This window comes from Equus caballus, chromosome 19 (genome assembly GCF_041296265.1).
Source record: "Equus caballus isolate H_3958 breed thoroughbred chromosome 19, TB-T2T, whole genome shotgun sequence".
Lineage (NCBI taxonomy): Eukaryota > Metazoa > Chordata > Mammalia > Perissodactyla > Equidae > Equus > Equus caballus.
Window position 1 is genome coordinate 64,553,021 of NC_091702.1, and position 26,505 is coordinate 64,579,525.

The following is a 26,505-nucleotide window of genomic DNA, read 5'->3' on the forward strand; positions in this document are numbered from 1 at the left end:
CTTCCTGTGCTTTCTCTTGCTATCTTTTGGAGTGTTTTGCAGACTGCAACCAGGGGGAGCTTGTCAAAATGCAAAGGCAACCACTTCTTATGCACTCAAACCCTCAGCCCCTGCTTGCTTGAAACCCTGTCCTTAGGCTGAACACCAAAATCCCTTATGTGGCCTGCAAAGCCCTAGTAAGGTCTGGCCCCTATTCCCCCTAACAGCATCAGCCACACTAATATTACATAGTATCATTTCCTCTTTGTTCTGGATGCCCAGATTGCCTCTGTGACACCCCCACTGCCCCCCTGTCCCCCACCCCCCGCACCACCCCCTGCCCCCGTGGCCTCCCCCCCACCCCCGCCAACTACTTGACCCCTCCTCTTCTTTCAGATTTCTCCTCCTATGCCACTTCCTTAGAGAAGTTTTTCTTGACCTTCCTGACTTGGTCAAATCCTCCTATTATTCATTTTTAGAGCTCTGTACCTAAAGTCCTTCTTAGCACATAGCACAGTTGTAATATTACATTCATTTGATTAAGTATTTTTCCCACTAGGCCTACACTATCCAATACAGTACCCGCTAGCCATGTGTGCCTATTTGAATTTAAATTAATTAAAATTAAATGAAATTAAAAATTCAGTTTCCTAGTCACATCATCTACGTTTTGAGTGATCAACCGCCACATGTGGCCGGTAGCTACCGTATCCGTCAGTGCAGAGTAAAGAACATTTCTATGATCGTGGGGAGTTCTACAAGACAGGATGCACCAGTTTATAAGCTCTTCAAGGGCAGACACTGTTTCTTCTCTTTTTTAGTGTTTGCTTACTGTCTGTCTTTCTGTCTTTGTCTTTCCATTGTATTCCCAGGGCCTAGCAATATTCTGGCCCAAAGAAGACCCTCCAAAACATTTGTTAAGCAGATGAAGAAATGAGTTAATGAACGAGCATCTCAGAGCCTCGTGAGGACAAAGCAGAGCAGTCAAGAATGTCCCAAATGGGGGAAGCTTCTCCCAGGCGGTTGTCTGTAGACCAGGCTCCCCAGCCTCAGCTGTTCATGCTCCTGTGCACACGCTCCCTGGGCCACATGCCTGCACCAAGCTTCCTTTTGCCGTCTCAAAACTACTCTTGGCAAAGCATGGCCTGGAGAACCTTCATGAACCTTTGGTAAGGAAAAGGTTCTTTGTGGAAATTGAGAAGTCCCGGCTGCGGCAGAGTATGAGCAGCAGATGGGTCTCAGTTTGGGGCAGTGAATAATTGTCCCGTCGGAGCGCCTTCTCATGCCGGAAGGAATATGCCGCATGATGCGAGGGATCACGTTTCCTATTTTACTTTGATTTTACTTTCAGTGGAGTGGAGTTAATGAAGTATAGTCTAAACGGCAAAGAGGGGCTCTGGTCCCCGGAAACCCACGTTAAAGCCGGAAGACATCACAGAGGTTCCAGCGCTTTCACGGAGGGACCAGCCGGCTCGTCTGTCCGTAAAGCTGTGTTGGGTCAACGCCACAAGGGTCATTGCTCCTGTGTCCCTGCTTCCGCCGTGCGGCGTGGGTGTGAGCGGCGGGGACGGAGACCGCGGGGCCCCCCCGAGTCCAACACCCTCCCCGCCGCCCCCGCGGGCCGGTGTGACTCGTGTGGTTGGAGCTTTGTGGGCGGCGAGGGGGCCCCGCGGACGAAGCGGCCGCCCTGGTCAGTGGCCTTCTTTGCCACCCACCGTCCCGCCCAAGGCCCCAGATACTTACAACGTTTTTCTTCAAAAGCCTAAAGGAAAATGACCGAGCTGGCTTCTGTTTGGGGGCCGCGGGGCGTTCCCGGGCGTGACGTGGAGCCCTGGCCCTGCTGGCGGGGCCCGAACCTCCAGGTGGTGGAGCCCGAGGCCTGGAAGGGTGGCCCGGGAAGAGAGCGGGGCAGGAAACGCGCCCCAGAGACGAGCCCAGCGCCAGGGCAGGGCAGCTGGAAGCGGGGCGCACGCGGGGAGCGTGCAGGGACGGGGGTAAGGACAGGGGGACCGCGGGTGGAGGCAGCTTGGGCCAGGGTCACCGGTGGGACGCCGTGCCCAGAGAGGGAGAAATAGGTCGGGAAGACCCCCAGCACAGTCGCCGGGGAAGGGGAAGCGCAGTCTGGAGTCAAAGGGTCATGAAGAGGTGGGGTTTGAACCAGGACTGGGGGCGGACCCGGGGAGAGGCAAAGCGGAGCGGCAGAGGCCACGTGCAGACTTGATGTCACCTCCCGAAGAGGTTACTAGAAAGTCAGGGAGCAGGGCTGCAGGTTTGAAAGAAGGCAATGAAGTTTAAATTTTTAAAAAATTTCTGACCGTGTGTGTATTTACTATCTAGGGACCCACAAAAAATACAAGTGACAAGCCACATAGCATAAATTCTGGCACCAGGCTGCTTTTGTTCAAATTTTGGCTCTGCCATTTTCTAGCTGTGTGACCTTGGGCAAGTGACTTAACCTCTCCATGTCCTAATTCGCTCTCCTACAAAATGAAGCTACCGATAACACCACCACTAGGGTTGCTGATAGGACTAAATGAGCTTATGTTTGTGGAGTGCTTAGCACTGTGCCTGACACACGGTGAGAGCCATGGAAGTCCCTGCATTACTGGTGGCCTCTGTCTCTCTCAACCTCTGAGGTGCCCTGGCTGGAACATGAACTAGGCACAGACATTGGATATGACCTTAAAATGTCAACTCCTGTAGGAACCTGGCTCCCACGGACTGTGTAAATGGTACTAAAGAATTTGCGTCCTTTAGAAATAGCTGGCTGATTACTGTCCTGGAGGAAGGTCTTCCTTCTTGGGATTTTTTTTCTTTTGCACAGATTGTAAGATAGAGTGTCTGTGTGGGAGTTTTCTCATTGACCCAATTCCCACCTTGCAAAAGAGCCTAAGACTGAGCAGAAAAGAAAGCAAAACCATTGGTAAAGGCGAGGGAAATGCAACTCAGGCGGGTATTTTTGCATGTTTTAGAACTGTGGTAAAATATAACGTAAAATTTACCGTCTTAACCATTTTTAAGTGTATAATTGCTTGGTGAGAAGTACATTCACGTTGTTGTGCAACCAATCTCCAGGACTCTTTTTGTCTGGCAAAACTGAAACTCTGCACTAATGAAATGTCTCCATCTCCCCTCCCCCCAGCCCTGGCCACCACCGTTCACTTTATGTTTGGACAAGTTTCACAGCTCTAGATACCTCATCTAAGTGCACCATCTAGTCTTTGTCTTGTTGTGACTGGCTTATCTCACTTACTGTAATAGCCTTGAGTTTCATCCATGTTGACCATGTGTCCTGTCAGAGTTCCCTTTCTTTTTAAGGCTGAACAATATTCCACGGCATGTGTATACCCCAGAATGTTTATCCATTCAGCCCTTGATGGACACTTGGGTTGCTTCTACCTTTTGGGTCTTGTGGCTATGCTGCTATAAACATGGGTGTACAACAGGCAGGTGTCTTTGTGAAATTCTGTGGTGTGCCCCCCTTGCTCCCCAGAACATCAGAATAAGTTTGAGCTTTGAACAAGGTAGACCCGGGTTCCAAGTCTGGTTTCACTCCTTACCGCCTATGCTATCTTGGGCAAGTTACTTAGGTTCTCTGAGCTTGGTTTGTTCTCTGTAAGAAAGGAATAGTGATATTCAAATGCAGAGTTGTGTTAGGAGTTAAATTAGACCTTGAACAATGTTTGATACATTGTAAGAATTCAATAAATTCATTTCCTTCTTTCCCTTCACAAGTGCCATCTCTTCTTTGATCGCTGTGTGTATCTCCTTCCTTTGTTCTCGCCTTGTTACAGGGAGAGCCACAAACATATCCATGAGACTCGAGGTTGGCTTACGCTGTTAACACTAAAATGAAAAAGTTTCCTCTAGGGTCCTGGTAGGGTTGGTCCAGCCTTGCTTAAACTAAAGAAATATTTCTCAGAGTTTCAGGGTTCTTTTGATAAAGTATTGACATAGCCAAGAAGCTTTATGATCCTATCTTTACGTTGCCTTTCTTAAAATCAGGAAATAGTATTTTTTTTCAAAACTGGTTTCAGATACTTGAATTCACTTCCACACAAACTTTGGAGTGCCGGCCTTCACCCGTACATGTTCCCTGATGCCTAACTTCGTTGGGTCCACTTGCTTGACCTTGATCTCATAAAGAAAACAGAGGCTTTGTGAGTTTGTGTTGGCAGAAGTGCTTGATTTCATTCCCCTGGGGAGTGTCATTGAGGTCGATGCCTCTGCGTGGTACATCTTAAAGAACATTACAGTATGTGACCATACCAGCAACGGCCTGTTTACTTAAACTCAACTCAGTGGTATAAATATTGCTTTAAAATGTCAGAAAAAAATTTTTAAAAATATTTGGAGAAGTGTACAGAGAGAATTTGTAATTTTAGATCTTAGCAAAAAACTATAAAGAAATAAGGTGCCAGATTTGCTTTGTTGGAAAAATTATATTTAATGATTATTTTGTTGTGAGAGGAAAAAAATGAAGAGAATGACTTGAAATTTGGTGGAGAAAAATAATGCAAAATAGAAGAAATTTTGGTAGAGGTGACATAAAATCTAGAGGGGTATGAATATTTTTTCTTAAAATTCCACACATCAAAGAGTGTGAAATAGCATTTTAACATCATGATTCAATCTGACATTAGCTGGTACTAAAATGAAAAGACATAAATGAGCTTATTTGCTTTTGAATTCTTTTAAGTATTGAATCAGAAAATTAAATTGGATTTATAAAATGTTTTGCTTTTGCAAAAACAGGTCCACACTGATACAGATCGTGGTCATTGCTGGAAATGCTTTTTCCTTGTGTGCGAGTGTTTAGTGTAGCACGCTGGCAGAGCAAACTAAGGAGTGTTCTGAAGAGGCCTAGGAGTCTGAGTGTCATCTTCTCAAAGGGGGAGGAGAGTTCCAGTCTCTCTCACGGGACAGGAATGAGAACAGAGCTAAGGTGAGCAACAGATGGTCCCCAATTCAGTGACTCCTGTGTAGTGTTGGGACAAGAGAAAGTCCTAGGGTCATTGAGTGTACCATTACTGGAGTAGAGTCCATCACCTACTTTGAAACCAGGTGGCAGCTGAGGGTGTTAAGCCCAGCCCTTTGGTGCTTCTCCAGGAGAAGCTGTGTTACCAGGCGTTGGTGGGGAGACTGCTAGCAGGGGACTGGCAGCATTGCAATCCCTTTGTTGTAAGGAAGTTCCAAGTGTTGGATCTATTGTTCCTGAGGTCCCAGGAACTATTGTGAAATCACAGTTCCTCCATTTATCCAAAATAAATGTTTTGAGTGATTACTGTGTGCTGGGTAGCATCTAAGGACTGGCTTCCCAAGAGCCTTAAATGCACAATTCCTGCCCTCAAGAAGCTCACCTCAGGACAGTCTGCCTGTTTAATGGCGTGTACAGTGTGTTCTTATTCATTATAGGTAGGGGCTAAGCTCAAAAGGTGTGTGGACACCTCAGAAAGACAGTCCTTACATGGAGGGCCTCTTACCCACAGTCCCCACGGAGGAGAAATTGAGGGGAGGGGAAGGAGGGATTTGGGTTAGTTTGGGCTGCTTCCAGGAAGACTGAGTTGGGGTGAAGCACAGGATAGTGTGGAACTAGCGGACATCCAAGGAGGGGACTTGGGAAGGAAGGAGGAGGATGCCACTGAAGCCAGAGGAGGTCCTCAAGATGCAGTTCATGGCTAGTCTCACGGATACAGAGTGTAACTTTAATTATATGGTGTTGAGGCCATTGTATAACAGCCGGGGGGAGCTGGAGGGGACCTGATCTGTCCTCTCGTTCACCTGCCTCCTCCTTCAGGTCAACAAAGTAGAGCTTAGAGGGGCGAACTGACTTGCATTAGTTAAAAGGAACAATTAGTCCTTTTTTTCGGTGGCAGAAATACACTTAAAATATCCCTATCTTATAGAATTAGGGATCCTCCATGTGCTGGTGACTTCGGAGATCTTCCCAAAGTCACCAGTGACGCTTTTCACTGATCTTGACTAAATGATCTCCTGACCATTGGACACTGTCACTCTGTCCTATTTAACACTTCAAGCTCCTTTGGTGGAACCATGTCCTCCTGGTTTTTCCTCCTCCTTTTTGGTTTCACTTACTTGGCTAACCCTCTACATCCTGCTTCCTGGGGTTCTGTCCGTCTTTCTACTTTGACGATCCCCCCACTCTTTCTGAGCAGTCAGGACTTTTCTGTCTGAAGGTGGTAATTCCTAAACACACATCCCAAGCTGAGATATGCCTCCTGGAACCCGGGCCGTCATCTAACAGCCTACTCAAGGTCTCCACTCGGCTGTTCCGTGTGAGCCTTGGACTGAATCAACACTAAACTGAAGTTGTCACCATTTCTCCCCACCCTCGCCCTGTGCCCCCAAATCTCTTCCTCCCCTAGTCCCTACTTTGCTCGTTGCTACAATGCTTAGGCTCCTCAAACCACAAACGCAAGGCTCATCTTTGTTTTATCGCTCATATTCTGTTGAACATTTTTTTGCCTCTGTAATTTCTTTCCTCACTCTCCTTACTGCTATTAGGTTGAAGGACCTTTCTTTCCAGTCTAGATCATCAACCTGAAAAAATCTAATTGGGGGCCAGCCCGGTGGCGCAGTGGTTAAGTTCGCACATTCCACTTTGGCGGCCTGGGGTTCACAGCTTCAGATCCCGGGTGCAGACATGGCACCGCTTGGCACGCCATGCTGTGGTGGGCGTCCCACATATAAAGTAGAGGAAGATGGACATGGATGTTAGCTCAGGGCCTGTCTTCCTCAGCAAAAAGAGGAGGATTGGTGGCAGATGTTAGCTCAGGGCTAATCTTCCCTCCCACCAAAAAAAGAATAAAAACTAATTGGCCTCTTTGCTGTCATTCTTGCCCACCCCTAACCACCATCCACATAAGACCCAGGGGGGTCCTACTGAGGGAAAAATCCTAGGCCTGTTGCTTTCCTGCTAAACATTCTTTGAAGGCTTCTTATCACCTGCAGAGTCAAGTCCAAAATCCTCAGCATGACACAGGCCCCTTGTGATCTGCTTCTAGACTTTCTTTTCAGTCCTTTATTTTTTTTTTACATTTGTCTCTTGGCATTTCAAAATACCTCTCCTTCTTTAAACTTGTCATACTCTTTAGTTGCCTTCTTACAAAATGAAGGACATATTCTCTCCACTCTGGTGTGTTCCTACTCATGCTTCAAATCCTAGCTCAGACATCATCTCATCCCGAGGTCCGCCTGCCTCCGAGGTCTGGCTGGCGCTCTTCCGTGGTGCCCCTCAGCATCCTGTGCTCATCCCTTCCCAGTATTTCCATTCTGTTGAAGCTCTGTGGTCTATTTAGTGGCTCCTTCTCCCTCACCTCTAGACAGGGTTCCCGTTGAGAGCAGGTATGTGTCTTGTCCCTCTGTATCCCTGACCCTAATGGAGTCTCTGGTCAGCACCAGGTGCTCACAATTAAACAAAAAGAGTGAGTGTTTCTGCACTATTCTAAGTCAAAGCGGGGAGGGGGAGCTTTTGAAGTTAGCTGGAGACGTTGAAGTTTAAACACCCATGTTCTTGTAGGATGTGCCCCACTCCTCCTCACATCATATAAGAATCTTTAGGGGGGAGGGTGTATGCAAATGATCAAAAACCAGATAAGCTATTAAGAGTATAAAGACACATATTTTCAAAATCTAGTAATACAGGAAAAATCAAGTAAATACAAAAAGATGCTTAGGTTTACAATGAAACTATTTTATGCCTTTCAGAGGGGCAAAAATGAAAAATGAGGCAAATCAAGTGTTGGTGATAATATGTAGAAATGGGAATTCAAACATTGCTGGTGGCCCTTTGGAGGGTAACTTCGCAATAACTAGTAAACTCAAATTTGTGTCTATCCTTTGACCAGTACTTGACACTTCTAGGTCCATACTCTAGAGAAACCACAGCACACGTACACATGAAGAAATGTTTGGAAATAGTGATTGCAGCTGTGTGCATAGCAAAAACACAGAAACATTCTGAAAGTTCAGTAGGAGAAGAGAAAAAATGGTGGCAAAGTCATTTAGTGGAATACCGTATAGCAGTTAAAACGAATCAACTAGAGTTGCCAATATCAGCATGGGTATATATAAAAAACAGTGTTCAGCAAGAAAAACAAGTTGCAGAATAATACACTGTGATACCACTTATAAAATTAAAGTCATGCAAAAATATTAAATATTTTTGAACATATTTGGTAAATGTATTAAGATGTGCAGGACATATAAACACTAACTTCTGCATAGGTGTTCCCTCTGGGGAGAGAAGGAGGGCAATGAGATTAAGGAATGTATTTGTAATATTTTCCTTAAAATAAACTATAATTAATGTGCTTAATGATTTTGCCAAATTATTCCAAATAACCAGACATCTAGTCGTACAAAGAAAAGTAGGAATAGATAGTGAAAATTGGGATTGAAATATTAAAAATAAAAATGTGCTTTTGGAAGGGATAAGGATCAAAACAATCTCAGTGCCTTATGTAATTGTGGGTGGGTACATAATTTTTGTTTTGGCCAGTTCGCAAAGACCTGCCTTGACTCTCTCTGCTATCAGAGAAGTGTTGAAAACATTGTCTGCTCTGACTTCCTGGATATGCCCTACTCTAGCAATGTCGTGTAAACACCCTCACTGGCATTTCAAGGGGAGCTGTAATCTGAAGGCAGCATGTGATGGAAATTCTATATTCTTTTACTAGTCCGTTCCTTTTCTACCTGACCTTCAAATGTCTTAGTTTGTCATGACTCCATTCTCTTAACCCTCTGTCTTCTTTCCCTAAGTGATTGCATCTGTTTCCACATTTAAATCTCAAGTTCAGTTAGCTCACCTGAGCTCTAGAGCTCAAATAGCTGACTGCTCATTCAACACCTCACTGGATGATCCGTGGACAGCTCAGGGTCCAAGTCTACTACTGAATCATACTCCTCCCAACCACCTCCTCCAAACATGTTCCTGCTGTGTCTCCCTCCCCAGGATACAGTATCACCAGCCACCCAGCTGCATCTACCAGAAACCTGGGAGACATATTGACATCTTCCTCTCTCTTATCCTTTATGTTCAATCCGTCACTCAGTTCTATTGATTCTACCTTATGAACATATTTCAAATACATTGACTTTTCTGTAGATTCATTACTTCTCTTAGTTTTTCCTGGCCTTTGCCTCCTCACTGGCCTCCTTATATGTGCCAGCTCCCCTCCCCCTATATTTATCAGCCTCCACCCCACTAAGCCATTCTCCATACTGTATCCAGAGGGATCTCTTCAAAATGAAAATCTGAATGTAGGACTCTGCTTAACACATTTCCTTAGTTCCTCTTTGCTCTGGGGTCCACCCCAGAATCCGCACAAGCTCTACAAGACCTGCTCTCTTTCCATCTTGGAAGCCTCATTTTGTTGCAGTTGTCTTCTCACTCTTCTCAAATCCAGCTTCCAGTCACACTGCCTCCTTTTTAACCCCTCGAATGCATCAGGTTCTTTCCCAGTTCACAGCTTTGACACATTCTACTCCCTCTGCCTGTAAAACTGACCCCCAGCCACTTCCCAATCCCTCCAGCTAAGAGATGTCTCTTCATTCTTTAGCTCTCAGCTCAACCATTACTTTCTCAGTGAAGCCTTCTCTGAGAAGGCTTAGAAGCGATTATCTGTAATACCCAACTCTGCAGTTGTTGATAGCATTTCACCAAAAACGAACTCAACTCTCAATTGCGTAATTGTCTGCTTGCCACGAGACAGTCAGTTTCCTAAGAGCAGGACAGTACTTGAGGTTCTCTGCTGCGTCTGAAGAGCTGGCCCAGTGCACCCCAACAGTGCCTGAGTGAGAGGCTGGGCTTCTGGAACGGCTACAGAGGAGGAGGCACAAGGTGTTACACAGCGTTTGGAAATCAGTTCTTTTTATTATTTCAGAAAACTAGCCTGGCGATAGTTTTAAACTTATGTGGAATTAAATAGGTAGATATGTCTTCATTCTGCGTTTGAGTGTTTTCCTGAGCTGAAGTGCAATTCCTTGAAAAGGGATCAAACCCCTGTGCCTTAGATTGGTTTGGTTTCAGAGGTTGTAGAGTTTGTGCTTGGGAGCGCCTCATCAGAACACTTTCTAGGATGACCCCTCAAATAATCCTTGGCCAAATAGTATTAGCTGTGGGCTGGTGAGTGAGGAGAAGAGAAAGGACTAATTTTTCCCATGAATGGTGTGAGTGTCTTGTCTTTGGTATCAAAAGAGAGTGGATCTTGAATTCAGATCTGCATCAGAATCTGAGTTCTTTCGCTTAAATGCTGCCTAAATTTTTAACTGCCCCAGGCTTCAGTTTCTTCATTTATGTAATTGACTCTACCACCTTCATGTGAATCTTTATGAGATACCGTAGAGATTTATTGAGATAACATTTATCAAGCTCTTAGCACAGAACTTGCTCCTGGGAGAGACTTAATAAATTCTAGTTCTCTTCACTGTTCTTCCCATCAGTGTACGTAAACTAGTTCAGTTGTCCTTGAATTGGGATCCAGAACCCCAGATAATTGGAGAGTTTTGACACTTAAAAATCTCCTCTTCCTAGAGCTTATTCTAAGAAACCGTTTTGATAGAAAGATTGTACGATTGTACGCACCTCAATCACGGTACCTTTCTGCATTTGGACAAAACTGATAATGAAGCAAAAAGAAAGAGGGACTCTGACATTGGGAGGATCACCAGCCATACACCAGCTCATTGTGAGAAGGGACTGAAGCAGAGCCTGCCCTCCAGGGCCGGGTGCCCGTTGGTCCTGACCTTCCTGCGCTGTGGTAGGAGGTGTGTTCTGAAGAGTAGCTAGAAGAAGGACCCCCCTGTACCTTCCTGCACTAGACAGTGACTCACCCATCCCTCAGCCTGTTCGTCATAAATGTTTGAGAGCTCAGGGTGTCAGGCTCTGTGCCAACCGCACAAGTCCAGTGGTGAACAAGATACAGCTCTGCTCTGGGGAAGGTGTGGGGGGTGGCGGGGGGAAGAGAGAATAAGCAAATATATATGATGTCAGATAAATGCAATAACAAAAAGTGATAAGGGGATAGAGAGGGTGTGGGTGTGAGTGTACATTCTTTTGTACAAGCTGGTCTACAAATGCCTCTTAAAGAGAGACTTGAACAGAGGCCTGAATGTAGTGGGGGGCGAGTCCTGTGGATCCCTAAGGGACTGGGTCTCCAGGCAGAGGTGACAGCAGCATGAAGGTGCTAAGCTGATGCTTGGTGTATCTGAAGAGTGGAGGGAGCTGGGGGAGTGGGAGCAGAGCAAGTGAGGGGGACTGGGAGTGAGGCCAGGGAGGTGGCGGGGCCAGGACACCAAACTAAGATTTGGGCTTTGAATCCTAAAGAGATGAGAAGCCATGTGGGAGTTTTGAGCGCGATCTTATTTGCCTTTAAGAGGCTAGCTCAGGCTGCCGTGAGAGACTAGACTGTTGGGGGGCATGGCAGAAGCAGGGGGACTGGTTAGAAGGCCGTTAGCAATGCTGGGTGAGAAGTGTGTGCCCCTCAAAACTAGCTGTTGTGATGTTAGTAAAATATACCTCCATGTGGCATTCTTTCGCAAAAAAATTCTTTCTGCTGACTACCACGTTAAGTCCAGCCTGTTTCTCTTTGCTTACTCTTTTATTTCCCTCTATCTACTATCCCTCAAATGTAAAAGTTTAAACTAAAGTAATAATAGTGGGGGTGGTGAAGAACCGTTGGATTTTGGATGTACTTCAGAGGTAGAGCTGACAGGATTTTCTGACGGACTAGATAAGGGTATGAAAGAAAGAGGAGCCAAGGATGGCACTTACGAATTGGGCCTGAGCAACTGGAAGGGGGGAAGAGACAGGAAGGGTTACAAGAAGGGCAGATGCAGGGGATACTTTAAGCTCTTTTTCATTCTCTAAGAATCTTCTCTTCCAACACAGCTTCTGGAAGGAATCCTGTCTTAGAAAAAGCAGCCATCACCTTCCTGTGGTTTAGTTGACTGCTGAAGGCCGGGTTCCAGGGCATACAAGAGGCTTGCCTGGCATGAAGGGTATTGTGTAAGGGAAGTTGGGAGGAGAGTAAATCATTGCACCTATTTGGCTGCCTAGCCAAGGGCTAGCCCTGTTTGTTAAGAACATTCCTGACTATCTCCCTAGAGGCCCAAAGATGGAGTAACAGCTGTAGGTGATTCCCAACTTGGCAGAGGTTGCAATGGCCATTAAGTCTCCAAAACATGAATCCTGAGCTTTTCCAAGTTTTAGTTAGTGGAAGCATAGAGCTGGAAGAGGGAAGGACTCAAAGAAGGTCATAGCTGGAAGAGACCTTAGCTAGAGTCCAAATAAAGACTCAGAGAGACATGAGACTCGGAGAGGTTGTACAACTACTGCTGGGATGTGAACAGCAGCCAAGATAAGACTAGAACTGGGTCTCTGACCCTCAGTGCAATGCTCTTCTGGCTGTACCGGAGAGCATATGGATATTCCTGCTGGAGGGTATATGATGGTCCCAGGTATGCACTGACTTGCAGCAAATCATCTTTTACCCTTGGCAGACTAGAGTTCATGAAGCCTTTACCACACACTAGTTTTAATTCATGTTCATGGCTCCCATGGCTTTACCCTCAGAAGGAAATGGGAAGTTGGCTGAGTTTCCTGGTCTAAGCGAGTAAAGAATGGCAATAATAGTCCTTGCTTTCCTCTGGGTTTAGAATAGTACTTCCATGTTCATGTAAAATTTCACATTCAGGAAATGATGGATTGTAAATATAATGGTTGGAAAAAGACTGTGATGTCATGAGTGATGTTCCTACCAAGAGTGTGGGGCTAATTAAAATTTATCCATAGATAACTACTATAAAAATAAGTTCATGGTATTTCAATTTCCTTGCCTTATCAAACTGGCAGCAGAAGGCAAAATGGGTCGATTTGAATTTCTGCCATCTTTTTTCAGAATATTGAAGGAAGTGCCAAGGAGTAGCGGAAGGTCAAAAGCAGACTACAGGGGGAAATAAAGGAAAGAGCTGCGAGTCGTCAGCCCCTGAAAGATTGAAGTTTGATTGTTTGTTTCCACTGAAATATTCTGAAAATCCAGGTTGACGTCTGTGAACAGCTCCACTTTGGGGCCAAGACTGTCTCTGATCACTACAGTGTTTTCACACCCACATATTGACAATAGTCATTGCTCACACAAACCGCAGTCACACTCTTAGCTTCTTGTGTGTGTGTGTGTGTGCATATGTGTGTCTGCAAAATTAAGTAAAATAAGACAGTCCAGCCTTTCGGTGAAAGTTTGTCATTGTTTTAGTTACTATGCTTCATTTCCAAGCAGTGCTTCCAACCTGATTTCCAAGTTCATTGATTCCAGACCTTACCAAGATTTAGGGACTCACTCAGTTCTATACCAGTTGATTGAGACTTGATGCTTCTTCTAAAGGGAAAAGATTTCACATCTCTGTAGATGTCTTACCCTGGTGTGTTCTAAAAGGGAATATTTCTTTTATTTCGTCCCGACTCATTGCCCTGAGGTCTTCCATCTTTGGTTTCTGAGATACTGATCCCCAAGGATTTGGGGAGAATATATCCTTCTTCTTTGGATATGAATGCTGGATCTCTGATCATTAAAGACACTGAGCTATTTTTCTGGGAAGTGGTGTGACACTCTTATTTCCCTTCTTGATCTGGTAGCCTCTGGGGGGGTGAGTTCAATGAGTCGCATAAAACAACTTACGAGTTAAAGTTTCAGAGATGTTCTTCCGTGTTAAATCTAGCTATACTTTCTTCTTTCTCTTTTTGTCTTTGTCTGTTGTCTAATCAGTTGAGCTCTACCCTCTGCCCAGGAGTGCGCAAAACCCCCAATGAGCATGGCACGTTTTCACAACGTTTCAGTTTTATTCTAAGATGTGGGGGAGGTGATGAGGTGTTGAATTTTTACATCCCTAAAGGTTTTGTTATCTACATGTGGAGACAAAGTCAGTGAATCCTGCTTTCCTATGGGTATATTACAGATCAAATAGAAAAAATCACTTAGGTTTTTAAGATAAATGAAAGACTGGAAAATCCTGAGTGTGTGGCAGTGTGCTCCTGGCTAAGGCCAGGCTACCCGCTCGTTACACTGGGCCTCTGGGCTCCTTCAGGGGGAAGTGTGAGGAGAGCTTTACCACGTTCCTCAGTCTCGACAGCCTGTCAGCTGGATGCAAGAGACTGCAGTCCTCAGTTCTGCTGAAGTGGCTATTGTTTCTGCTTGCCTCTGTTTGCTCATTCGACCTGGCTTCTTCCCTCCCTTCGTCTCCCCGTTTATAAATAGTTGTATGCATTGGGTTGGAAATGAACAAAAAAAGGATATCAAATTTTAGGATATAATGAAACTCACCCCTCAATTATCCAAGTGGACGAGCTGCACTATTTATTTACTCCATTATAATTTCATCTGGTCTACTTTTAAAACTCTCTGTGTTCTAAGATCAACTGTTAGTAACCGTGATGCTCAACAATCGATAAAAACAATTATCAGTGTTTCAAATTGCATTATTTCATTTCTTGTTTGTAATATTCTTTTCAGTGGTGTTTTCTATTACCGATGAAGACTAACTTTCTGAAATGAAAAGATAGGCCACACCAGTAGCCCATCTTTGAGATCCACAGATTTGATGATTCTGTCCATCGATGAAATTCATCCTGTGCCAGCAGAATAAATGTCTTAAAAAAGGCCACACCAACAGGGCTACAGGGTGTAGAACTTGACGAGGTTTAGGGATAATCTGACAGCTGAAGCCACCCTCTGTCCCCAGATTATTCCATGTGAAATCTGTTTCCACGGGAAAGCAGAGCAGGGAAGTCACCCAGTCCAATTATTCGTGTGAAAGCAGCCTCAACACCAGCTGGAGAGGTGCTGGTGTGGGTGGCGGTTGCTCAGGACTTCTTCCCCTTTGTCCAATAGGTATTTTGATGCCCAAATTGGCTTGTTCTCTGCACTCCGTTACAGGGAAGCTTTAGAAAGGCATCATCCTGGATTGTCTGCAAGTCCTTTAGTTGCTAAGTAGGAGGTCTTGTTGCAATGGTTTTTGCATGGCCTCCTCAGCCCGGCTCGCGGCGTTGGTGTCCAGAGACAGCTGGCTCGTGCCACCTAGACTCACACAGGACTGCTTTTGCTACCACCAAGTGCGTGTGTGTGATTTGAACACACAAGCAGATAAACATATATAAATGAAGAGATTGAACTCTCCTCGTTCTGTCACTCGCTTGAGGGAACGTGGTAGGAAAAACTAATTGGAAAAAGAAAATAAAATTTCAGTCAGAATGATTCTCCATGAACGAGGAATCTAAAGTGGAGGTTTGAGATCCTCGTGCTGAGGTGACTTAGTGACTCACCTTTCCCCAACCTGAAGCCCCCTCCCTACAAGGGGCTGAATCTGCAGCTCCCTGTCAGGGCAGCCATGTTGGCCCAAGGAAGTTCTCCAAATTCTCATTCACTCCTATTTTGACTGGCAGAGACTTTTTAAAACTTTTGCTCTTCATGATTTGCTTTTTTCTCGTTTCCACACGATTTTTTGTAACAAATTCTCACCTTGCTTCAGACATGTTATGTTAGTGATTTGTGTAAGTATCTAAGGAAGCAACCTAGTCTTACTGGCCCATGGCCTCCAGACGAGGTATTGACTACTGAGTGCTTTAGGCCAGGCTGCTTGCTCTTTCTGGTGGAAGCAACCTCATCTTTAATTGATTGACCTTGAGTTTGAGTCAACAAATGTATTTTCTGCTGGGCTTAAGTTCCCCGACTTCTTTTTCTCAGCTTTCTCTACATCAATAATTTTTGCATTAAGATATTAACATTTTATGCATCCAAAGCAATATGTAACATTCATAAGTTCTGAAGCAAAACACTAACGAACATTTGTGGATCTACTAATGAGTGTAAAATGAGTCAAATTTAGAACTAGAACATTAGCAATACTGTAATATAGATGTGTATTCTTTCTCCTGCCTCTGGTAACTGGTAACCACTATCCTGAAGATTGTTTATCAATTCCATCATTCTTTTTTTTTTTGCAGATTTTATATGTACGTAACCCTAAAAAATGTTTTGTTGAGTTTTGTGATTTGAGCTGTATTAAAATGCTATCATTCTCAACACAGTCTTTTTCAATTTGCTTTTGTCATTCAACGTTGCTATTCCTCCATGTTGTTACATGTGATCATAGCTCACTCTTATTCACTGTTGTATAATATTCCTTTGTGAGATTATACAAAAATGTATCTATTTTCCAGTTGATGAATTTGTGGATTGTTCCCTTTTTAAAAAGTATGAGCTTAGCTGTCATGGACATTCTTGTACACGCCTTTGGAGGTAGTTGTGGAATTGCTAGCTCACAGGCTATGCTAATTTTCAACATTAGAAGATAACACTGAATTGTTTTCCAAAGTGGTATCTATCAGCATGTATGTAATGATTCCTTTTGATCCACATCCTTGACAAAATTTGTTTGCCAGGCTTTGCAATTTTTGCTAATCTACTAAGTGTAAAATGGCATTTTACTAGTAACCAAGAAAATGCCAATTAAGATGCCAAAGAGGTTAGGCATTTGTCCTAAATGTATTGGCCATTTCTCCTTCATCTTTGTGAAATAACTGTTCAAGCCTCTTGTCCATTTTTCAATTGGGTCTTCTTTTCCTTACTGGTATGTAAGAGTTTTAAGTATTTAGTTACTTAGCCTTTGTTAATTGTATGTGTCACAGTTAATGTCTGCTGGTTTGTGACTTTCTTTTCACTTTGTTTATGTTATCTTTTGATGAATAGAAGTTCTTAATTTTAACATGGGGAATTTATTAATCATGGTTAGTGCTTTTTATGTCATAAGATGACCTCCCCTACCCTGAGGTTATAAAAATTTTCTCCCATATTTTCTTCTGAAAGTCTTTAAATTTTGCCATTTACTGCAATATCCTTAATCCATCTGGGATTGATTTTTGTATATGGTATGAGGTCCAGTTTCATTATGTTTTCCTGAGGGAGAATTATTCTCTCAGCACTGTTTATCAAGCAGGTCTTTCCCCAATAATCTGCAAAGTAACACAACATTTCAAATTCTTCTTTTTAAAAAAAATATTGGCACCTGAGCTAACATCTGTTGCCAATCTTCTTTTCTTTTTTCTCCTTCTTCTCCCGAAAGCCCCCCAGTACGTAGTTGTATCTTGTAGTTGCAGGTCCTTCTGGTTGTGCTGTGTGGGATGCCACCTCAGCATGGCCTGATGAGAGGTGCTATGTCTGCACCTAGGCTCTGAACTGGTGAAACTCTGGGCCACAGAAGTGGAGTGTGCAAACTTAACCACTTGGCCATGGGGCAGGCCCGAATTTCAAATTTCCATGTTTGTGTCTGTCTGCCTCAGGACTCTTCATTCCATTTTGAAAAAATGCCAAAAAACAAACAAACAAAATCTCTTGTTATGAATTGATATTGAATTTTATCAAGTGTTTTTTCCTGCAAAGTTGAGGTCATATGTTTTTTCTCCAATAATCTGTTAATGTGCTAAAGGACATTTACAGACTATTAAACCACCCTTGAATTCCTAGGATAATCCCAACTCAGACACGATGTTTACATGTATTTTTTTAACTGCTGGGTTTGGTGTGCTAATATTTTGTTTACGATTTTTGCATCTGTGTTTCTGAGTGAAATTTGCCTTGTAATCTTTTTTTGAGCCATCCTTTTCCAGTTTTGGCACCAAAGTTCTATTTGCCTCAGAATGCATTGGGGGAACGTTTGTCATTTTTCCCTTCTCTGGAAGAGCTTGTGATGATTTGTTCTTTGGAAGTTTCATAGACTTCACCTTAAAAAATCTCTTTTGTTTTTTTGACTGGAGAAGCTTTTAAACTACTACTTGAATTTCTTTCACGGTTATAGCGTATTTAGGCTTTCCGTTATCACGTGATGCAGGTTTAAGTCATGCCCCCACCCCAGGAAAAGCTCCCTTTCAGGATCACTGGCTTAACGTAGGACTCTCAGGTCCAGTTTTCCAGTCTCGTTGGTACTCCAAGCCTTCATCTCACGTTTTCAGACCTACATCCCCCGGGGAAAGCACTCTTTGGAATAATTTTCACGAAGGCACTATTTGGGTTAGCACTGTCCTTGTAGATCATGTTGTTGAAGTAGACATTGCCCTCAGGACAATCTCTATTTTATTTTACAAACCCGAACTCCAGCTGCTTGCACACATTCTTTTTCAGAGATAGATGGGAAGATCTTGATTTTGGTGTGCCTGATTCGTGGATGTCCCAGTTATAGGAGCAGCACCCTCCCCAACCCACCCCCAGGGAAAATATGTCTCATTGGAGCAGCCACATAAATTTATTTCCCTCTTCTCTAGCTCTTGGGATGCTGGCCAACTATAAATTCCTCATGAGGTCGGAAGCAGTGTGTGGCATGTATGCGCATGTGTGTACTCAGTGGTTATAAGGAACCGGTTTCCTTTGCTATAAACACAATAAAATAATGTTTACATAAAATAAAACATGCACTGAATTGGCATTTTAAATATATGCATCTTAAATATATGTGGGTTACTCAACTGCTGCATTTGTCAATAATAGCCGTGTGGGGAAACCGTAGCAGATATTTCAAGTGTCACATATTTATCTCAGCTTTTATTAGCAATCTGCTAACGTTAAAGGAAGATTCAACAACAAAGCAAGTTCATGTTTTTAGGAGCTGCAGTGAGGCTGCCAGAGGCTTGATTGATTAGCTATTTTCCTCCTAATAGCCATTTGTCTCATTACCCCTAACCATCACTCCTTGCAAATTTTAGCAAGTTCCTGAAACTGGGGAGTGACAGGGTCTGCCTGTGAGGAAAGAAATAGTAGGATCTGATAACTAAGCTTTTCTTACCCTACTCTGCCGCCCCCACCCCCCTACTCCTTCCAAGCCCTAATTATTCTTTTTAGTGATATCTTGCCAGCAAAGCTCATTATTAGTTCACGGGAAATGCTTCTCCCAGAAGACTAGATGGACATCCAACTATCCTATACCTTCTAAAACAGAAATAGTGTTCTACTTGTTGTAAAACAGAAATAGTGTGCCAGCTGAGAAAAATTATTTTCTTCCCCATCTACAAGTCGTAACTGTATACTACATTTTCTGCAATCCTAGGAGCAGGAGAACAGTAGGAGTGTTTTAGAGCAGGAGTTGGCAACTTTTTCTGTAAAAAGCCAGAGAGAAAATATTTTAGGGTTTGTGGGCCATATGGTCTCTGTCATAACTGCTCATGACTGTAGCAAAAGCAGCCACAGACAAATGGCAATACGTCAACAAATGGGCGTGGCTGTGTGCCAATACAATTTTATTTACAAAAACAGGCAGTGGGCCAGATTTGGCCCGTGCGCCATAGTTTGCCAACCCTATTTGAGAAGGACGTTTCTCAAGGTTTCTGGCAATCATTGATTTGTTTGTGATCATCTGTCTGAAGAAGGGTTTCTCAACCAAGGCACTTGACATTTTGGGCTGGCTAATTCTTTGATATGAGGGGTTGTCCTGTGCATTGTAGGATGTTTAGCAGTATCTCTGGCCTCTACCCACTAGATGCCAGTAGCATTCCGTGAGTTGTAGTAACCAAAGATGTCTCCAAACATTGTTAAATGTCCCCTGGGGACAAAATTACTCCCTGTGGAGAATCACTCCACATGTGTTGAGGCTGACATGTCACAACCGGGAAATGTAAACTGTTCAACTGTCTGACATAGAACAAAGGAGGAAGTGTCACCGATTGAGGCCAAGAGGTAGTCAAACCAAAGATCATTCAGGGCCATTTAGACTCCTTTTGAATGCAACTGGATGCTGTTGAGGGGTCTTGTGGGGAAGGGTATGGTGGTAAGTTTGGTTTTATGTTTTAGAGTGGTCGGTCATTCTTGCATCAGAGAAGAAAATGGGTTAGGCAGAATAAGACTGGAGGCAGGGAGGTCAACAGGACCCAGTTCCCAGCATTTTGACTGGTGCATCTTGAACAATTTTGGTCTGGTTGCTGGGCATTATCAAATCCTCATAAAATTCATGCAATGCTAACCAAATCTACAAAAGACTGATCAGTGCCATAAAGTCAACCTACAAATTATCAAAGATGCACCTGACCTTAAAATCAAACTAAGTTATCTTAGAACACATGTCCCTCTTGCTGGGAAAATTACCTTAGAAAACAAAGCCACCAAGGAGCCGTCTCAGTTATGACCCTAGAGTCAGAGCGAGGATGTTGACTGTCCTTATGGGATGTGTTCAACAAGTTATCATAGCCAAATGAATAGGCCAACTCCATTTTAGGGGTCAAGAATTGACTCTTCAATTGCAAGGAAGCTGAGAGTCCCACGTTCATTGAATACATAGACAACATCATTCAGAATCGGTTATGTCTCTGCTGCTGAAAAAATCCTGACTGTGACTTGGCTCCCAAGAAAGCCCATGACGTTTTGCAATCTATAAATATTAGATAGCTCTTTTGTTTTCACTTCTACAAGATATTGGGTATTTGATGTTTCTTTCCAAAGACCTGGAATACTTGTATTGAAGAAGCGCCCTCTTCCCTGGACAGTCTTGGGAATGTGGACAAATTCTCATCCTCACACGTTCCCTTCTGTTCTGTCTTACTTCCAGTTATTCTCGTGATTGTGGTATCCAATTCTATTTATCAAAGATCTGCACCCCTCAGGCTCCATGGTCGTCAGTGGGGATACAAAGATGATAAGGCAGAGATTCGTGGGAAATGGGGTATGGGATTCAGACATTAAAATAACAAGTACAATTGATATAATTCATATAATGTGATAAATTCTTTGTCAGTATTGAGGGAGGAACGTGAAAACCACTCACCCTGTCCCTGTGTAAAATTGAACTTCTCCTTGAAGCAAATTGTCTAATGACATTTTTTAGCAACAAGAAGTATCTTTTGGGTCTTTTGTTCCTCCTTTTGGCTGACGATGGATTCCAATTCTACTTCCTTAATCAATTCCCTATTGCTTCCAGCTCCACTTCCTTAATAGCTATTCTGTTTGGGTAAGTTTATCTCTTATTGGCCAGAGTCCAAATCTGACAAAATGTGCAAGTCACAGAGGGGCTCAAGGTGTTCATCCAGGAGAGGTGGCCACTCCAACCATCAGCCGCTACCAGAGACATCATTTTCCTGACAACTTAAACCTGCGAAAACCCCTAAGTGAGGAAAAGCTCAGAACCAAACCATTTCAGAATATATGGTTCCTACAATAGCAACCTAGGAGATGAGTTTGAAGATTAAACAATAGCCTTGGTTTCATATATAATGGTTTAATTCCGTTTGTATGTTGCTGACATCATACCCACCAACACGATCACCCATATTTTGATAATCCAATAAAGTAACAGAAATGAACTCTTTCAAGTGTGCATTCATGCACATTTACATAAGCATTGCTGTGTATCTGCCAGTAAAAACAATAAGCGAGTACTGCAAGCTGGAAGACAGATGACTTGTGAGGTTTTTCTGTTTCTTTTCTCTCACCATCTGCCACATACTTTGCTGATGGTGTAATGCTTTAGATAAAATTCAGTAAATTTGGTAAAAGGGAAGCTAAGGTGAGGGCTTTTTCTTTTAAATTGCTATATTCTTCAGTAGTAAAGAACCATTAGAACTAGTGTTTAACAGGAGCATGCCCCTGCCGCTAGAGGCACAGAAACAGCATAAAATTTAATTTTGTAAATTTATGTGCTCTAGATTTTTTTAAGTCTGAAGGAATGGCAGTTCATCTGCTAGAAGGCATTTTGGTTGGCCTTAATGAAAGAGAAGAAGTATAAATTGGAAAAATCACTTAGTTTTGCACATAAAATATACTCTTCATCTCTAAACTGAAAAATAGTATTTGTTGCACTAAGAAAAAAAGCTGCTTTTTTTTTTCCTAGTAGGAATTCCAGGAAAAGCCAAAAACTCATTAAAACTCTTAATCCTTCTTTCCTCTGTGACTCATGCTTTCCTTTCTGCTCCTGACAAACATAAGTATCTTTGTATCTGCGCATCAGCCTGCCTAAGGCTTCATCTTCCGTCGCCTGAAGACAGAGCCATGGGGACACTTCCAAGAGTCAACTAAGGAGAATGCACACACTTAAAATCCACACCTGTTAATCCCCCCTCTTTTCCAAAAGAGTTTCTTATTCAGTTTTAGACTGAGAGCCTTTGTGAAGGAGTCCAGAATATTTTAACATTTCCTGCTTTATCTGCAACTCAGAGCCAAAAGTATAGCCCCAGTTTCTTCCAAGATGTTTTATGAGCAAAGAATCATGTGCTCTGCAATCATTCTTAGTTAAAGATGCCTCAGGTTTCACGCTTTGGGGATAGAGAAGGAAAGTACATTTTCTCCTGACACTTCACGTCCATGGGACAGATATTTTGGAATGCTTATTTTTTTCAGCTGGATTGTGATTTCCTGAACGCCAAGTTGGGACGCCACGTTAAAAATGCACATCTTGATTTGGCAAACAGCATGTTACTGTGGTTATAGGAATGGTTAAGACCAGCCACAAGCACAATAGTGCAGTCAATTTTGTGTACCTTCAGTGCCTCTTGCTTCCGTTTCCTGGGTCATTTCTTATCTTGACACTGCCCTCTCGCAGGCTACCAAGATCTCATCCTTATGTTTTTTTGTTTTTCCCTCCTATCAAAATGTGTTATGAAGAAAGTATAGTAGTCCATTTGCACTGACTAAAAATAGCTAAAAAATTCCCCTTCCCAACTATATTCACATTTAAACCAGGCCCTAAACTGAATGCCTGTGTTTTCCAGTGGATTGAGGGCTTCCCACTGAGGCAGCCCTGTGATCTGTCCCTCAGTGATCTAACTCTGATCCTAATGATACCTTTTATGATTATCACTGGGCTGATTCCACTTTAAATACATTTTCCTTTTTTTTTTTTTTTTGCTGACGAAAATTCACCCTGAACTAACATCCACTGTCAAACTTCCTCTTTTTGTATGTGAGCTGCCACCACAGCATGGCCACTGACAGAGTAGTGGTGTGGGTCCACGCCTGGCAGCCAAATCCGGGCCACTGAAGTAGAGCATGCCAAATTTAACCACGAGGCCATCAGGGGCGGCCCACACTTCCCTTTTTTGATCTCATCCTTTCTTTTGTGTATGAAGTAGAGAGGGACAAAAATAATCTAATGAAAGTTATCCTATATTACTCCAAAAGCCATAATTAATTATTTAAATATATTGCATACCTATTATGTAAAATGAACGTGCCAGAATGAATGACAAATATTTGATCAGCTGAAAACAAATAGCAGGCATTAAATGCTACTGAGTGGAAGAGACAGCAAAAGCAAGATGAGGGGAAGGAAACAGCAGACAAGGGCTATGGGACTTGGAGAATTTTCATTGGATTGCAGGTGGTAAAAGTTCAGAAAATTGACAATTTAGAAAATAGCTACAGTGGTCCAAGAGTGAGGGGAGGCCACACACACACACACACACACACTCTAAAAGTCACTGTATACAGAGGACAGTGCCTCTTCCCTCTCTTTGTTCCTCTTCCACACGGCAGCTGGAAGCTGGAGACCACTGACTCCTATTTCTCTGCAGTTGTGAGTTGTGTTGTGGGTGACACAACATAACAAAGGGTAGTGGTTCCTTGTACGACAGGTAATTATGAGTGTCTGCAATGGACTGGGTGCTGGGCTTTCCTAGAATGGCCACCATCAGCCCCTCTGCTCTGAATGAGGCCCACGTGGGCACCACCCCTCAGGGCAATGTCTGAAGCAGCTGGCTCTCACCTAGACCGGGGCCACGTATCAGTTGTGCCTCAGCCTGTGTGACGGACGTGGACGTCAGTACTAGTTGGTGCTTCTCTTTTATCTTGCTGTGTTGAGCGTGTGAATTATTGCTATGTGCTCTGATATGGCCTATATGTTGTGAGGAGCTCACTTGGTGAGAAGAGTTGGGGACCTGATTATCTACTGGGTTCTAATCTAACCCCACCTGGATCCTCCTCTTGCTACCAGCTATTAACAGGGATGGTTAAGAATAAGAAAAAAATTATTTCTAAAACATTCTGTCATTGTTTAGGTCCATTCAGGCTGCTATAACAAAATACCAATCTGGAGGCTGGAAGTTTCCAGATCAGGGTGCCAGCATGGTTGGGTGAGAGCCCTCTTCTGGGTTGCAGACTTCTCATTGTATCCTCCCTCACATGGAGGGGTCTAGGGATCTCTCTGGAACTGCCTTTATAAGGCACGAATTCCATTCACAAGGGCTCCACCTTATGGCTTAAGCACCTCCCAAAGGCCCCACCTCCTAACGCCAACATCTTTGGGTGTTAGGATTTCAACATACAAATTTAGGGGGAGGACACACTCAGACCATAGCAGTCATTGCACAAGAAGTACTTGCTTATCATAAATATTTGAAACTATGAAAAAGTAGAAGAAAAAGTGTCTCCATGGTTCTACCACATAGAGACAGCTGGTTTTGGTTTATATCCTTCCAGCCTTTTAAATTTACATGTATTTTTTAAAATAGTTGAGTCTATGTAGTGTACAACATTTTATAAACTGCATTTTTTTCTCTTAGCATTTCAGTATTTCTCACGTAGCCAATGTCACGTGGTTTTTAGTGACTAAATGATATTTCCTGATTAGATTGTGCCTCAATTTATATAACCAACCTCTTTTTTATGTCTTATATTTTTTCATGCTGTTATAGATATTTTATTTTTCATAAAGATGTTTAGATGATCTTTATATTTTGGGTCATTACCTTGGCATATATTTCCCAATATGAATTATTAAGTCAAAGGGTGTGAACATTTTTTAGGCTCTGGCAGCTATTGATAGAAAAGCAGTAAGAGCTGTTTCTTAGTATGGATGAGTTGATTTCATTGGTTTAGGTAAAACCCAGTGACAGGGACATGGTAGAAGCCATGCATTCAAGATGGTAAGACTAACCCAGTAGGGATATCTGAACATGCTTCATTCACACAGCAATGCAGATGTGCTAGCTTTCCTCAGGCAGAAGCAACAAGTAATGAGTTTGAAATTATTTCAACGAAGTCTCCAAGTTTATCTTTACTGCTTTGTCTTTTTAACCTCCCCAGGCTAATTTATATTTAACATCTGCATGTGCCTTATGTTCTTTGAAGCATCTTGTCATAGTGATTTTAGAGAAACTTCACTTTAGAGAAATTTCATACAGACATTCGCATCCTAATCCCCACAAGCTGTGAATATGTCAGTTTACGTGGCAAAGGGGAATTGAGGTTGCAGGCGGAATTGTTTGCTAATCAACTGATCTTAAAATAGAGAGATGATTCTTAATTATCCAACTGGGCCCAAGGTAATCGCGAAGGTCCTTAACGGTGGAAGAGGAAGCTGAAGACAAGTCAGAGAAAGAAATGCGGTGATGGAAGCGAGGTCAGAGAGATGCTATGTTACTGACTTTGAAGACGGAGAAAAGGGGCCGTGACCGAGGAATGCAGGCTTTAGAAGCTGGAAAAGGTGAGGAAACAGATTCTCTCCTAAAGCCTCCAAAAAGGGACACAGCCCGGCCAACACCTTGACTTTAGTCCAGGGGGACTCACATCAGACTTCCGGACTGTAGAACTGACACATAGTAAATCTGTGCTGGTTTCAGCCACTAAATTTGTGGTAATTTTTAATGTCAGCCATAGGAAACTAAAACACTTAGTTTTCATTTCTAAATAGAGTTAAACTATGTTCCTTGGTCACTGAGTTTTCCATTTTAAATCATTTTCAATTTACCTTCCATTTATTGATTAACCAAACTGCCGTTATGAGGAAGTAAAAGTTCTTATTTTGTTAACACTGGGACCTCGCTTGCCAAATGTGTTTCAGGAGCTGAATGGATAAACTGTGCTGTATCCAGACAGCAGAATATTATTCAGCGCTAAGAAAGAAGTGAGCTCTCAAGCCACAAAAAGACGTGGATGAACCTTGAATGCATATCACCAAGTGAAGAAAATCATCTGTAGAGGTTACTACCATGTGATTTCAACATGACGTTCTGGAAAAGGCAAAACTATGGAACGAGAGAAAAAAATAAGTGGCTTTCATGACTCCCACTTGCCATTTAAGACCTACCAGAAACAAGCAGCTTTAGGAAGGCTTTCTTGCACCCACCACACTAGGTAGAGATAGAGGCTCTCTTAAGGTTTCCATATGTTCTTCTTGTGTTCACCTATCCATGACAGCACCCTATTTAGTAACCATTAGATTGCTTTTCTTTGTTCCCTGAAGGCTTTCCTTTAGAGCAAGGAATAGTCTCTTTCTGTAGCCCCAATGTTTTAGAGGGTCTGGCATACATTGGGCTCTCCATAAATATTGGTCAAATGAAGGAAATACACCAGTATCTCAATGTTGTTTTAATTTGCATTTCCCTGATGACATGTGATGCGGAGTATCTTTTCATATGCTTATTTGCCATCTGTATATCTTCTTTGGTCAGATATCTGTCTGTTAAAGCCTTTGGCTCATTTTTAAATCAGGTTATTTATTTTCTTATTGTTGAGTTTGAAGATCTTTGCATATTTTAGATAA

At 43.0% G+C, this 26,505-nt stretch overlaps 1 long non-coding RNA gene across 2 annotated transcripts in view; it reads left to right on the forward strand.

Moving 5' to 3' along the window:
• LOC138919274 (uncharacterized) overlaps positions 1–3,710 on the forward strand; it is a 96,589-nt gene extending 92,879 nt beyond the window's left edge. For both annotated transcript variants that reach the window (XR_011429310.1, XR_011429311.1), the window contains exon 6: positions 852–3,710. This is a non-coding gene — a long non-coding RNA (uncharacterized lncRNA). The remainder of the gene's footprint in view (positions 1–851) is intronic.
• The last annotated feature ends 22,795 nt before the right edge of the window (positions 3,711–26,505 follow it).